Source organism: Tursiops truncatus, chromosome 21, assembly GCF_011762595.2.
Source record: "Tursiops truncatus isolate mTurTru1 chromosome 21, mTurTru1.mat.Y, whole genome shotgun sequence".
NCBI lineage: Eukaryota > Metazoa > Chordata > Mammalia > Artiodactyla > Delphinidae > Tursiops > Tursiops truncatus.
Genome location: NC_047054.1, coordinates 18,686,568 through 18,701,522, shown reverse-complemented (window position 1 = coordinate 18,701,522; position 14,955 = coordinate 18,686,568).

The window sequence follows — 14,955 nt, the reverse complement described above, 5'->3', positions numbered from 1 at the left end:
TTCTAAGGAATCTAAAAGGACCTGCCAATAACCCAGGGCAGGATGCATCCTCATAAAAAATCTGGAAAGACCTTAAGCTTTTACCTCTTGCTGATCTTTACACCCAAGCCCAAGCAGGAAGTGAAGGCTAAAGCAGAATTGTAAACACCCTAGGCAAGTGTTGAAGGGGCACCACAACACAGTCCACCTGCAAAGACCAGGATAGTATTTTCTTTTGTTTCCTTTTATTTCTTTTTGCCTCTAGGCATTTAAGGAAAGCTGTCACACCACTATCTGACCACTAAGCTAATGAAACAGAAACTTCAGAGGCCACACTTGATAAAGAATAGAGTTTTTACGAAAACAATTTTGAAAAGTCACCAAACTACAACCCACAGCGAGCAACAAAAACTCTGAAGAGGGAGCAGAATTCAATTTCCAGAATTGCCATATTGTAGTATTAAGAATGACCAGTTTCAAAAAATAAAAGCATACAACAAGAAAACATAGTCTGTTCACAGGAAAGAAAAAAATTAGCAGAAACTATCCCTGAGGAAGCACAAACATTGGACTTACTAGATAAAGACTATAACTGTCTTTAATATACTCAAAGAGGTAAATAAAACCATAAACAACTAAATGAAACTATTTGAAACAATGTCTCAAATAGAGACTATCAATAAAGAAATAGAAATTATAAAAGGAATCAAATACAAACTCTGAAGCTAAAAAATGCCATAAATGAATTGAAAAATTCATTAGAGGGAATCAACAGCAGAAAAGACAAATGTAAGAATCAGTGAACTTGAAACTACATCAATTGAAATGATCCAGTCTGAGGAACAAAAACAAAAAGAACGAAGGAAAAATGGGCAATGCCTATGAGACGTAAGAGACCTGTCAGACACCATGAAGTAAAAAGTACTGATTCTCAAATATAGCCAGAGGCAGACCAGATAAAAGAAACAAGTAACTTGTGCTATAGGGCCACCTACTGGAAAACAAAGAAAGGCCTCTAACTACCAACATGTTAAATTGTTAGAATCAAAGTAAAAGACAAGCTTTACCTAAAGAAGAAAGGTATTTGCTACTTCAAAATGTGCCGGCAGAGGAACAACTCATCAAGCACCATGAAAAACCATGGTAACAGTCACAAAAATAAATGACCAATCTCCAGAAACCAAACTTCAAGTCACAGAACACTGCAACTGGAGAGAATTCAAAATGGCTATCATGAAGAAACAAGCTACAAAAAAAGTAAGAAAGGCAGTTCAGTGAGCTCAAGAATCAGATTAACAGAAGGAAGCCTTTACCAAAGAGATTGAAACTCTAAAAAGAAGAACCAAACATAAATTCTGGAGCTGAAGAACTCAATAAATGAGATGAAGAACATATTTGAAAGCAATGGAAATTTGAGGTTGCTAATTTTCTCTTTCACAAGGTCTGATCTAAGACAGAACTCCAGAAATGATTCAGGTAGAACAAGAGAGAGTATTTTTTTAAAAACTGAAGTTTTGTGTAAACTATTTGACTCTATTAGTAAAGACAAAATGAGAATAATGGATATCCCAGAAGGAAAAGAGAGGGAGAAGAAGGGCACAGAGAGTTAAGGTAATATTTGCTGATAACTTCCCAATCCTGGGGAAGTAATTGTATATAAAATCCATGAAGCTAAAAGAATACCTCATTATCTCAACAGAAAAAAAGACCTTCTCTGATACACACTACAACTGGCAAAAGTCAATGGCATAGAAAACATTTTTAAAGCAGCAAGAGAAAAAAAGACAGTAACCTATGAAGGAATCCCCATTAGGCTGTCAGCTGATTTCCCAGCAGAAACGCTACAGGCCAGGAGAGAATGGAATGACAGACGTGAAGTATCAAAAGAAAAACCCGTCAGCCAATAATACTCTGTCCAGCAAAGTTATCCTTCGATGTGAAGGGGAAATAGAGGATTTCCCAGATGAACAAAAGCTGAAGGAGTTAATCTCCACTAGACCCGCCCTATAAAGAAGTATTGAAAGCAGTTCTACCTGAAATGAAAAGGCAAAAGTACATAAAACTTTGAGTAAAGTCATAGATGGACAGATTCCGAAAATTGAAACTCTGTATCAGGATAGGTTGTTAAACAATTATAGCATAAAAATTAAAGAAAAAAAGCTACAAAAATAACCATAGCTACTTCAATTTGGTAACAAACTCACAAAATAAAAAGGGATCGTTTGAAACAACGAAAACATAAGGGGAAGAAAAGGACTGAAGTCACATAGGCAAATGAAGATGCTATCAGCAGACAAAGGACTAGTTTATTATTTTATACAAACCTCTTAATAACCACAAAACACACTTAGAGCAGAGGCACAACATACTAAAAAAGAAGAAACTGACAAAAAACAGAAAACCACCAAACTAAAATGGCAGAAACACAATGAAAAACAATGGAGTTTTAGAGCAACCATAAAATAAAATGACAGTACTAAGTCCTCATTTATCAGTAATCACCCTAAATGTACATGAGTTGAACTTGCCAATCAAAAGACATAGGGTGTCTTTATGGATTAAAAAAAAAAAATTAGACCCAACTATAAGCTGCCTCTACGAGACTAATCTCAGCTCTAAAGACAAACATTGGCTCAAAGTGAAAGGATGGAAGATGATCCTCCAAACAAATAGCAGCCAAAAGAAAGCAGGTGTAGCCATACTCATATCAAACAAGATAGACTTCAAGCCAAAAAAGGTAATAGACAAAGATGGACATTATATAATGATAAAAAGGACAATTTATCAAGAAAATGTAGCATTTATTACCATATATGCACCTAACATAGGAGCATCAAAATATATAAAGCAATTATTAGCAGTCTTAAAGGAGACCTTGGCAGCAACAAAATAATAGTAGGGGAATTTGACACCCTACTTAAATCAATGGACAGATGATCCAGACAGAAAGTCAAGAAGGAAACAGTGGCCTTAAACGATACATTAGACCAGATTGACTTAATAGACTTATACACAACATTCTGTCCATTCTGCAGAACACATTCTTCTCAAGTGCACATGGAACACTCAAGGATAGACCATATGTTGAGACACAAAACAAGTCTCAATAAATTTAATATATTGAAATTATATCAAGCATCTTTTCCAATAAACCTAGAAATCAACTGCATAAAGAAAGCTGGGAAAAAATCACAAATCTGTGGAAACTGAACAATATGCTACTGAACAACTATGGGCTCAAAGAAGTCAAAGCAGAATTTAAAAAGTACCGGAAGACAAGTGAAAATGAAAATGTGGTACCAAAGTCTATGAGATACAGCATAAGTGGCACTAAGAGGGACGTTTATAGCTTATACAGACGTACCTCATGAAACAAGAAGATCTCAACAATCTAACCTTACACATAAAGGAACTAGAAAAAGAACAACAACAAAAAGCCAGAGTTACTAAAAGAAGGAAATAAAGATCAGAGCAGAAAAGAATGAAATAGAGCCTAAACATATAATATAAAAGATCAGTGAAACTAAGTGCTGGTTCTTTGAAAAGATAAAATTGACAAAGTTTTAGCTAGACTCACTAAGAAAAAAAATGAGAGAAGGCTCAGATAAAAATCAGAAATGGTAGAGGAGAAATTATAGTGGATAAAAAAGTAACATGAAAGATTATGAGGAATACTATGAACAAATTGGACAACCTGGAAGAAATGGATAAATTCTTAGAATTATACAAACTTCCAAAACTAAATCAACAAGGAATAGAAAACCTGACTAGACCAATACTAGTAACGAGATTGAAAGAATAATCAAAAACCTCCCCAAACATTAAAGTCCAAGATCAGACAGCTTCACAGGTGAATTCTAGCAAACATTCAAAGAAGATTTACTACCTATCCTTCTCAAATGTTTTCAAAAAATTGAAAAGGAGGGAATGCTTCCTACTTATCTTACAAGGCCAACATTACCTTGTACCAAAACCAAACAAGGACAACACAGACATCAACACCAATGCAAAAATACTCAAAAGAAATTAGCAAACACAACACAACAATAAATTTAAAAGATCATACACCATGATCAAGTGGGATTTATTCCAGTGATGTAAGAATGGTTCAACATTTGCAAATCAACCAACATGATATACCACAAAATGAAACAAAAGCGTATGATCATCTCAGTAATGCAGAAAAAGCTTTTGACAAGATTCAACACTTATGATTAAAAGACTCACAACAGGTATAGAAGAATACCTAAACATAATAAAGGCCATGTATGACAAACCCACAGCTATCACACTCAACAGTGAAAAACTGAAAGCTGTCCCTCTAAGATCAGGGACAAGAAAAGGATGCCCACTCTTGCCACTCTTACTCAACATAGTATTGGAAGTACTAGCCAGGCCAATTAGGCAAGACAGAGAAATAAACATTGAAATTGGAAAGAAAGTAGTAAAATTGTCACTAAAGATGATCTTATATATAGAAAACCATAAAGTCTCCACCAAAAAAACCAATAAAAATAATAAAAGGATACAAAGTTTCAGGGTATAAAATTCAATATACAAAAAGATGTTTCTCTTCTATACACTAAAAGTGAACTCACTGGAAGAGAAACTAAGAAAACAATCCAATTTATAGTCACAGCAAAAAAGAATAAAATAAATTGGATAAAGGTGGTAAAAGACCTGTCCACTAAAAACTCTAAGACACTGTTGAAAGAAACTGAAGACACAAAGAAGCAGGAAAATATTTTGTGTTCATGGATTGGAAGAATTAACATTACTAAAATGTCCATATTACCTGAAGCAATCTACAAATTCTGTGAAATTGCTATCAAAATCCCAATGACATTTTTTTTTTTTTTTTTTACAGATTTAAAACAAAATCCTAAAATTTGTATGGAACCACAAAAGAACTTGAATAGCTAAAGGAATTCTGAGAAAAAAGAAAGCTGGAGATATCACGCTCCCTGATTGCAAATTATACTACAAAGCTATAGCAATCAACACAGCATGGTATTAGCAAAAAAAAACAAAAAACAACAGACATAAAGATCAATGGAACAGAATTGAGAGCTCAGAAATAAGCCCAGACATACAGAAGGACAATTAATTTACAGCAGAGGAACAAAGAACATACAGTGTAGAAAGGATTATCTCTTCAATAAATGGTGTTGAAAAACTGGACAGCCACATGAAAAAGGAAATACATTTTTTGTACCATACACAAAAATTAACTCAAAATGGATTAAAGGTGAATATAAGACCTAAAACCATATAAAATTCCTAGAAGAAAACATAGGCAGTATGCTCTTTGACTTACGTCTCAGCAATATCTTTCTGGATATGTCTCCTCAGGCAAGGGAAGCAAAAGCAAAAATAAACAAACGGACTACATCAAATTAAAAACTTCTGCACAGTAAAGGAAGTCATCAACAAAATTAAAAGATCTACCAAATGAGAGAAGATATTTGCAAGTCATACCTGATAAGGAGTTAATATTCCAAATATATAAAGAACTCATAACAAAAACAAACAATTCAATCAAAAAAATGGGCAGAAGATCTGAATAAACATTTTTCCCAAGACACAGATGGCTAACAGGCACGTGAAAAGATGTTCAGCACTAATTATTAGGAAAATGCAAATCAGAACCACAATGAGATATCACCACACCCCCATCAGAGTGGCTATTATCAAAAACGCAAGAAATAACAAGTGTTGGCAAGAACGTGGAGAAAAGGGAACCCTCATAAACATAATGTTAGTGGGAATGTAAATTGGTGCAGCTGCTATGGAAAACATTATGGAGGTCCCTCAAAAAAGTAAGAATAGAACTACTATATGATCGAGGTATTCAACTTTTGGGTATTTATCCAAAGATACAAAACCACTAACTTGAAAATATATATGCACCTCTATGTTCATTGCAGCATTATTTACAACAGCCAAAATATGGAAAGATATGGACACAATCCAAGTACCCACTGATGGATGAATGGATAAAGATGTGTGTGTGTGTTTGTGTGTGTATACACACACACATATATACATGCCTATATACAAGAGAATACTAATCAACCATAAAAAGCATAAAATCTTGACATTTATGACATGGAGCTTGAGACTATTATGCTAAGTGAAATAAGTCCAACAGAGTAAGGCAAATACCATATAATTTCACTCATGTGGAATATAAAAAATAAATGTATAAACAAAACAAACACATAGATACAGAGAACAGATTAATGCTTCCCAGAGGAAAAGAGGGAGCAGGGTGGGGGAGGGTGAAATGGGGTCAACTGTATGGTGATGGATGGAAACTAAACTTTTGGTGGTAACCATGCTGCAGTGTATATAGAAGTTGATATATATGTTTCTTGTGTACATTATATAATGTTACAAACCAATGTTACCTTTTTTTAAAAAAAGGTATGGTACATGCAGAAAAGTACTTTTCTGAGACTGATATCTAATATTCTTTTACTTAGAGGCGCCAAGTTTATATATATAACGCAATATATTCAGAAAGGTTTGAGAGACATAAAAATGTTGTTCATTCATGTATACCTTTGTCCATAAAATGTTTTTAATATTTAAAAAAATATATCCAACTATATGCTGTCTATAAGAAACTCACTTTATATCCAAAGACACAAATATACTAAAATGAATACGTGGAAAAAGATATTCCATGCAAATGGTAACCAAAGAGAAAAAGGCAAATAGAGGACAAAAACAATGCTATAAGCCAGTAATTTCTAACATATATACAACACTCCACCAATACCAGCATGATACACATTCTTCACCAGTTCACATGTTAACATTTTCCATTACAGACTATTTTAGAAAGTCTCAGTAACTTTTAAAATATCAAAATAATACAAAGTATCTTCTCCAACCACAATGGAATGAAACTAAAAACAACCACAAAAATTCAGTAACAGAAGGAAAACTAGAAAACTCACAAGTACAGTTGACACTTAAACAAGGCAGTGTTAATCTGCATATAACTTATAGTTAGCTCTCTGTATCTACGGTTCCTCTACGTCCATGGATTCAACCAACCACAGGCCATGTAGTACTGTTTACTATTTACTATGGAAAAATCTGCATATAAGTCGATTTGTGCAGTTCAAACCTACATTGTTCAAGGGTCAACTCTATGCGGAATTAAACAGCACACTGTTAAGCAACCAGTGGGTCAAAGGAAAAGAATATTACAAGGGAAATTAGAGAATACCTGGAGTTGAAAAGAAGAAAAAGACACTTTATGCCAAAACTTATGGGATGCAGTGAAAACGATACTCAGAGGAATATTTATAGCGATAATGCCTATATTTTTTAAAATCTCAAATCAGTATCGTAACTTTACATCTTAAGGAACTAGAGAAAGAAGAGCAATCTAAGTCCAAATGTAGCAGAAGGAAGGAAATAATAAAAAAAAACTAGAGGAGAAACAAACAAAATAGAGAATAGAGAAACAGTTGAAAAAGTCAAGGAAACCAAAGCTTGATTCTTTAGCTAAAGGTTTGTCAATTTTGATGACCTTTTCAGACTCACTAAGTAAAAAAAAAAAAAAAAAAAAAATTCTAATTACTAAAATCAGAAATGAAATTGGGAATGTTAACACCCTACAGAAATTATAGAGTACTATAAACAACTGTACAACTACAAATTAGATAACCTAGATGATACAGATAAATTTGTAGAAATATAACTACCAAAAGTGAATCAAGAAGATAACAGAAAATCTGAACAGACCTAGAACAAATGAAATCAGTTTTTAAAAAGCTCCCAATAAATAAAAATGCAATACCAGATGGCTTCAAACATTTGGTAGAATTCACCAATGAAGGAGAATGAACACTAATCCTTCTTAAACTCTTCCCCCAAAAATGGATATTGGAATACTTCCTAACTAATTTTATGTGGCCAGCGTTTACTCTGATACTAAAACCAGGAAAAGACACTATAATAAAATTATAGACCAGTATCCCTTATGACTGCATGCAGAAATCCTCAACAAAATAGTAGCAAATCTAATCCAACAGCATATTAAAAGTTTTATACAGCATGACCAAGTGGGGTTTATTCCAGCAATGTAAAGGTGGTTTAACTGATTAAAAAAAATTCAGTGTAATAGACTACATTATAGAATGAAGGCAGGAAAGCTACACAGTATTATTAGTTGATGAAGAAAAATCATTTGGCAAAATTCAGTACATTTTCATTCTTAACAAGTCTCAACAAACTACAAGTTAGAAGAGAACTTCTTCAGCTTGGTAAAGGACATTTGTGAAAAATATACAGTAGCATCATACTGAATAGTTAAAGACTTAAAGCTTTCCCCTTAAGGAACATGAGAATACCCCCTTTCACCACTTCTATTCAACACTGTACTAGATGTTCTAGCCAGAACAATTCAGCAAGAAAAACAAATGAGACAGCAAAATTTGAAATGAAGACATAAAACTATTAACAGATGACATGATCTTTATATATTAAAAATATCATAAAGAATTTTTAAAAAGTAAATGATTTCAGAGCTACAGGATACATGATCAACATGCAAAAATCAGTGGTATTTCTATACATTAACAATGAACAATCTGAAATGGAAATTAATAAAAGTTCCATTTAAGGTAGTATCAAGGAGAGTAAGATACTTTCGAATAAATTTTAATCAAGGACCTAAAAATATAAAACTTTGCTGCGACAAATTAAAGGAGACCTAAATAATGGAAAAACATTCTGTGCTCTTATATTGGAAAACAATATTGTTAAGACAGCAATCTGCAAATTTAATACAATCCCTATTAAAGTCCAGTGGCCTTTTTGCAAAAATAAGCAAGCTGATTCCAAAATTCACATGGAATTGCAAGGGGCCCTCAATAGCCAAAACAATGTTGAAAAAGAGGAACAAAGTTGGAAGACTCACATGTCCCAATTTTGGAACTTACTTCAATGCTTCAGTAATGGAAATATCAGTACTGACAACTAACTACAAGGTCCCCCAAATAGGCACTGGCATAAGGATAAACATGCAGATGAACAGAATAAAACTGAGAGCCCCAAAATATGACTCTAGTCTCTGTTCTTTTAACTTTTGACAAGGGTGCCAAAATCGTTCAATGAAGACAGAATAGTCTCTTCAAGAAGTGATAATGGGACAGCTGGATTCCCACAGGCAAAAGAATGATGTTGGACACTTACCTCATGCCATTTACAAAAAACTAACTCAAAATGGATCAAAGACCTAAATATAAGAGCTAAAACTTTAAACTTAGAAGAAAGCATAGGCATTAAATCTTCATGATCTTAGATTTGGCAATGGTTTCTTGGATATGACACCAAAAACACAAGCAAGAAAAATAAATTGGACTTCAGCAAAATTAAAAACTTTTGTGCAAAAGACATTTTCAAGGGAGTGAAGACACAATCCACAGAATTGGAGAAAATATCTGCATATCAAATCTAATAAGGATCTAATATCTAGAATAAAGAATTTTACAATAACAAAAAGATAAAGTCCCAAATAAAAATGGATGTTGTGGGTTGAACTGTGTTCCACCCAAGAAAGATAAATGAAAGTCCTAAGAACAGTACCTTGGAAGGGCTGGTTTGGAAATAGAGTTTCTGCAGATGTAATTTGTTAATATGAAGTCATACTGTAATAGGGTGGACCCCTAATACAATAAGACTGGTGTCCTTAGACAAAGGCAACTATGTGAAGACAGACAAAGGGAGAATTCCATATGGAGGATTGGCAGGATGCAGCTACAAGTCAAAGAATGCTAAGCATTGCCAGCAAACCACCAGAAGCCAAGAAGAGACAAGGACAGATTCCCCTGAAGATTTCGGGGGGAACATGGCCCTGCCAACACCTTCATTTTAGACTTCTAACCTCCAGAACATGGAGGCCATGAATTTCTGTCATTTTTTGCCATCTAGTTTGTGGTACTTTGTTGCAAGAGCCCTAAGAATCTAATACAATAGGCAAAGACTTGAGTAAACATTAGGACAAAGATACAAAACCAGCCAACAAACACATGAAAAGATGCTCAATGTCATTAGTTATTTGGCAAATGCTAAATCAAAGTCAAAATGAGATACCATTTCACACCTACCAGAAAGGCTGCAATTTAAAAAGAAAAAGAACAAGTGTTAGCAAGCATGTGGAAAAGTGGGAGTGCACATTCACACATTATTAGTGTGAATGTCAAATGAATAAGCTGCTTTGGAAACAATTTAATGGTTTCTCAATGTATTAAACATATAATTACCATATGACCCAGCAATTCCACTCCTAAGTATATACCCCAAAGAACTGAAAACAGATGTTCAAACAAAAATGTGTACACGAAGTTACATAGCTGCACTATTTATTATTGTCAACAGATGGAACAACCCAAATGGCCATTAGCTAATGAATGAATAAACAAAATGCGTGTATCCATGCAATGAAACATTACTCAGCCATAAAAAGGAATGAATTGCTGATACACGCTAAAAGATATGAACCTTGAAAACATTATGTTAAGTGAAAGGATCCAGACACAAAAAGCCAATTCCATTTATACGAAATGCCAACAATAGAAAAATCTATAGAGATAGAGAGCAGATTAGTGGTAGCCAGAAGCCGGGGGGGACAGGAGAAACATGGGGCATGACTACATAATGGGTTTAGGGTTTTCTTTTGGGGTGACAAATACTCTGGAACTAGATAGTGGTGATTGTTGAACAACATTGTGATGTAATTAATACACTGGATATACTCATTAAAATGGTTAAAATGGTAAATTTTATGGGTTTTTTTTTTACCACCACAAAGAAATTACACATGTAACTATTTAAAAAAAAATTTTTTTGGCAACCTAAAACCAGTGCTATTCAAGAAGACATGGTCCCATCACCTGGACTTTCAGAGTCTAAATTAGGTACATAATGACCAAAAAGGTAGATTTACAGATATACACATATGTATATATAAATAAAATATCCTTAATGGTAAAAAGGCAAAATTCTTTTATACAAAAGAGGCATTGCTTCTGAATGTGCCTTTGTTTCCCTGTTGTATTGTGCCTTTGTATAGGCGTAAAGAGGTTGATCAGTGTGGAAAACATGAGAAAAATGGGCAGAAAACAAGATAATCAAACCAATGTAGAAAAAGGAAATCAAGTTAAATGGTGGGGAGGGGTGTGAGATTGTTTTTCAATTCTTTTTCTTTAATTCTTCTGAAATTCTACTATACCACTTTTAGATATAGAAAAGATGTGCCTGTCTAATTCACTGCTTTTCAAATGCCTGGTAGTTTCTGTATTGTACAACACGTTTAGTGTATCACTATGCAAGGGACAGTAGCCTTGAAGAATATCTTCACTGGTGATTGCTTTTATATCAGCATCTTTTCAGCTGATTATGAAAAAAATTCATTCTCATAAAGAGAAGCTTTTGAAAGTTCTCATAAAGCTTTTTAATTTCTGGTGCCTCATTTTCACCTATGATCATGTAGCTACACTTTTTTCTACGACCCCTAAGGAAGAAGGCACTTCTATATTTAGCACATGTTTTTAGATTTCTTTATGAAAGGACGAATTCCTGAAAGTGTGAGCACGTGGCTTGCCACTCCTCTGGGAGAGGAGGCTGTTGCTTGATACTTACGGAATACTATTTCTGAAGCATCTTTGCAATACTTGATGTGTCAATATACTGTTTCCAGATTTCAGTCCTAACTCAAAACGCATGGATTTAGATTTGCTATTTGCCCATGTATTCATATTTGCAAGGTTCAATGCAGCTTTTTAACCTTCTCTGTATTATCAGTATTTGGTGTTTAAGAAATTTTAACATTTAGTGTCACTGTGCTAGATATTCAAATCCATTTTTAACATTCTTCGGGGGCTTATTAGTAGTACTTTTTGCCACATTCCTATTGTCTCTAATTGGCAATGAGCTATATTATCATTTAAATATTTCTTCTTAATGGTCTTACACTCTACCATTGCAAAATACATTATTTTAAGGCCTTCTTTGGATATTATAATCATTTAAAGTGATGTCTTCCAAAAGAATTCTATAACTCTCTGTGAGATTAAGCCTTTATTATGTGAAAAAAATCAAGGTAACAGGATTACCATCACACACTTATTGGAGGGTGAGAGGTTTTACCAAGCTGTTCCCAACATGAAGAAAGGCATAGCTTGCCTCTATGGCTTTCCCACAGTCCCTATTCCCTTTACTTCAATCCTCATTACTTATGAAGGGAGATTTAATTTTATCCTATCTTGGTGACAGGGCACAAAAATTAATGGGTAGAAGATCTTACATCTCCACGTATGTTGCTTAAATATAAGCTTGAATATCTAAATTCAGTCTTGTGCTGTGCTAGATGTTAGTGGATCAAGGAGGAAACACAGAGTCCCACAACTCGAGCAGATTCAAAGTATATAAATAATACTAACTTTTGGGACTTCCCTGGTGGCACGGTGGCTAAGAATCTGCCTGCCAATACAGGGGACACGGGTTCGAGCCCTGGTCCGGGAAGATCCCACATGCCTTGGAGCAAATAAGGCCGTGGGCCACAACTACTGAGCCCACATGCTGCAACTACTGAAGCCCACGCACCTAGAGCCTGTGCTCTGCAACAGGAGAAGCCACTGTAATGAGAAGCCCACGCACCACAATGAAGAGTAACCCCCACTCGCCGCAACTAGAGAAAACCCGTGTGCAGCAATGAAGACCCAACACAGCCAAAAATAAATAAATAAATTTATAATAAATAAATAAATAATACTAACTTTTTATATGGCACCTCTAACTCTTTGAAATGTTTGCACATATATTATCTTATTTGAGGCTTACAGCTTCTTATAGTTGGTAAGGCAAGTATAACTACAGATTCTGTATTGATAGTTGCCTACAGCACAGAGGAAAATAAATGCTCCAAGATTGATGGGCTGTGATGCCTACTGGCTAACTGTTCCCAATTCATCCTCTTTTCTTCTCTCTGAAATTCCCTTTTAAAGTATCACATACACACATATATAGGGACACAGGAAGTGTAAATTCATGAAAGTTCTGAAAAAGTAAAGCTACTGATGTACAGTTTTGTCAGTTTCTTGAAGGAATTCACCTAACTTCAGTGTAGATGGACCAGATTAGAAATGATCAGCAAGGAGTCTGTGCTTAAATCTCAAACAAAAAGAGCATTTGAAGAACACCATTTCCTTCTCCTTCACCCACCAATCCCAATGTGTGCTCACTTTGGAGATTCAGAGCCCAATACAATGAGGCAAAAAAATGTGGCTAACAAAACTTGCTCCCACCCAGTTAAGAGTCACTGCTCAGGTACCAAAGCTACTGATTTCCATAACAAGTCGGTTTATTGTACTCATTCTGGAAACTGTAATTAGCACTAAGGTAACAACCTTAAGTGAGAAAGAGAAAGTGTTGCCAGTAACAAACCATCTTCCTCAATGGTGTCTTTTTAGGGTTCTGGGAATAACAGACAAAAAGATAAGGCAGAAATATTTGGGCTCTAATATTGTATTAGATGTTACTGACTAATTATCTACTACACCAAGGGACTAAATTCAGGCCTGATTCAAAGAAGAAAACTATGAACAAAGATTTTATAAGTTCAACCATCTTTTCTCTTTTATTCTGCTACGAACATTTATCGTTACCACACTGAGCACAGTATAAAACGTACCTTATGCCATTCACCTAAAAAATCATTATTTACCTAGATTTTTATACTAAATAAGAGATGTGTGTATTTCCAAAAGTACTTTTCCCAAAATATACCTTCACCTTATAGAAAGGGGGCTATAAGTGGCCTCAGAAAGGTGATTATCTGGGAATGCAAGTTATAGCAAGACATTTTTTTTTTGGCGGTACGCAGGCCTCTCACTGTTGTGGAGCACAGGCTCCACGGCCATGGCTCACGGGCCCAGCCGCTCCGCGGCATGTGGGATCTTCCCGCACCGGGGCACGAACCCGTGTCCCCTGCATCAGCAGGTGGACTCTCAACCTCTGCGCCACCAGGGAAGCCCAGCAAGAAACTTCTTATGCATGTTATTCTGCTTTGGGTTGTTAGATATCAAACAATGAATACAGAATGAGGCATTTAAAAGTTTTGTTTTTCTGAGTTTACATTACTTCTATTTGAATCTTAAGCCCCCAGGGCTCTAGAATATTACCTCTCCAAAAAGCTAACTTTAATAATGTTTCAGGATTAGGGCTGGGGTTGGGATATTCTGTTTCAGTTATGCTCACGTGCATCCTGGGAAGTTACTAGGAGTAGTCCACCCTTAGCATTATCTTTTTTCCATAATACTTGTAGAAAAAGAGTAATGGTATATACTAGTTGAGATTTTCCATAAAGAAATACCATGATCCATGGGATCAAGGAAAAGAACGCACATGTCTCCAGCGTGAGAAACCAGGACCTTGGATAAAGGCTATATCCTTGGAGTGTGAAAAGGACGGAGAAGAATAGGGCAGCAATCCTAGCAAAACCCTGTAATTAGAAAATGTACTGCCAATAAAGAACCTTGATTTCTATTATTAAATCAGTAGAAATTTAATAATATTTAATAATATGGAGCCTAAGAATAGCTTCTGTTACACAGAAAGACCTATTACATCAAATTTACAAGGAAAAACCGTCCATTAAGAAGTATATTATCACAAAAAAGTGAAAAGGCCATATTGAAACATTGGGAGTAGTAGTTTATATAACGTATTATTACTTACCTTTAGATAAGCAATTCCAAACACATACAACTATCATCTATTTTTAAAGATACTCAGAAGAGTCACTTTTATATTTGAAAGATGTAATAAAAGCCACACATAAAAAAGTATGTTGTAATATTTAAACAAAACATTTTATTCTCTAAGCCAATTTCATTTACCCTTGTTCGCAATGGCAAGGGAGAATAAATCATTTCTTTCTAATTATTAAATTCCCTT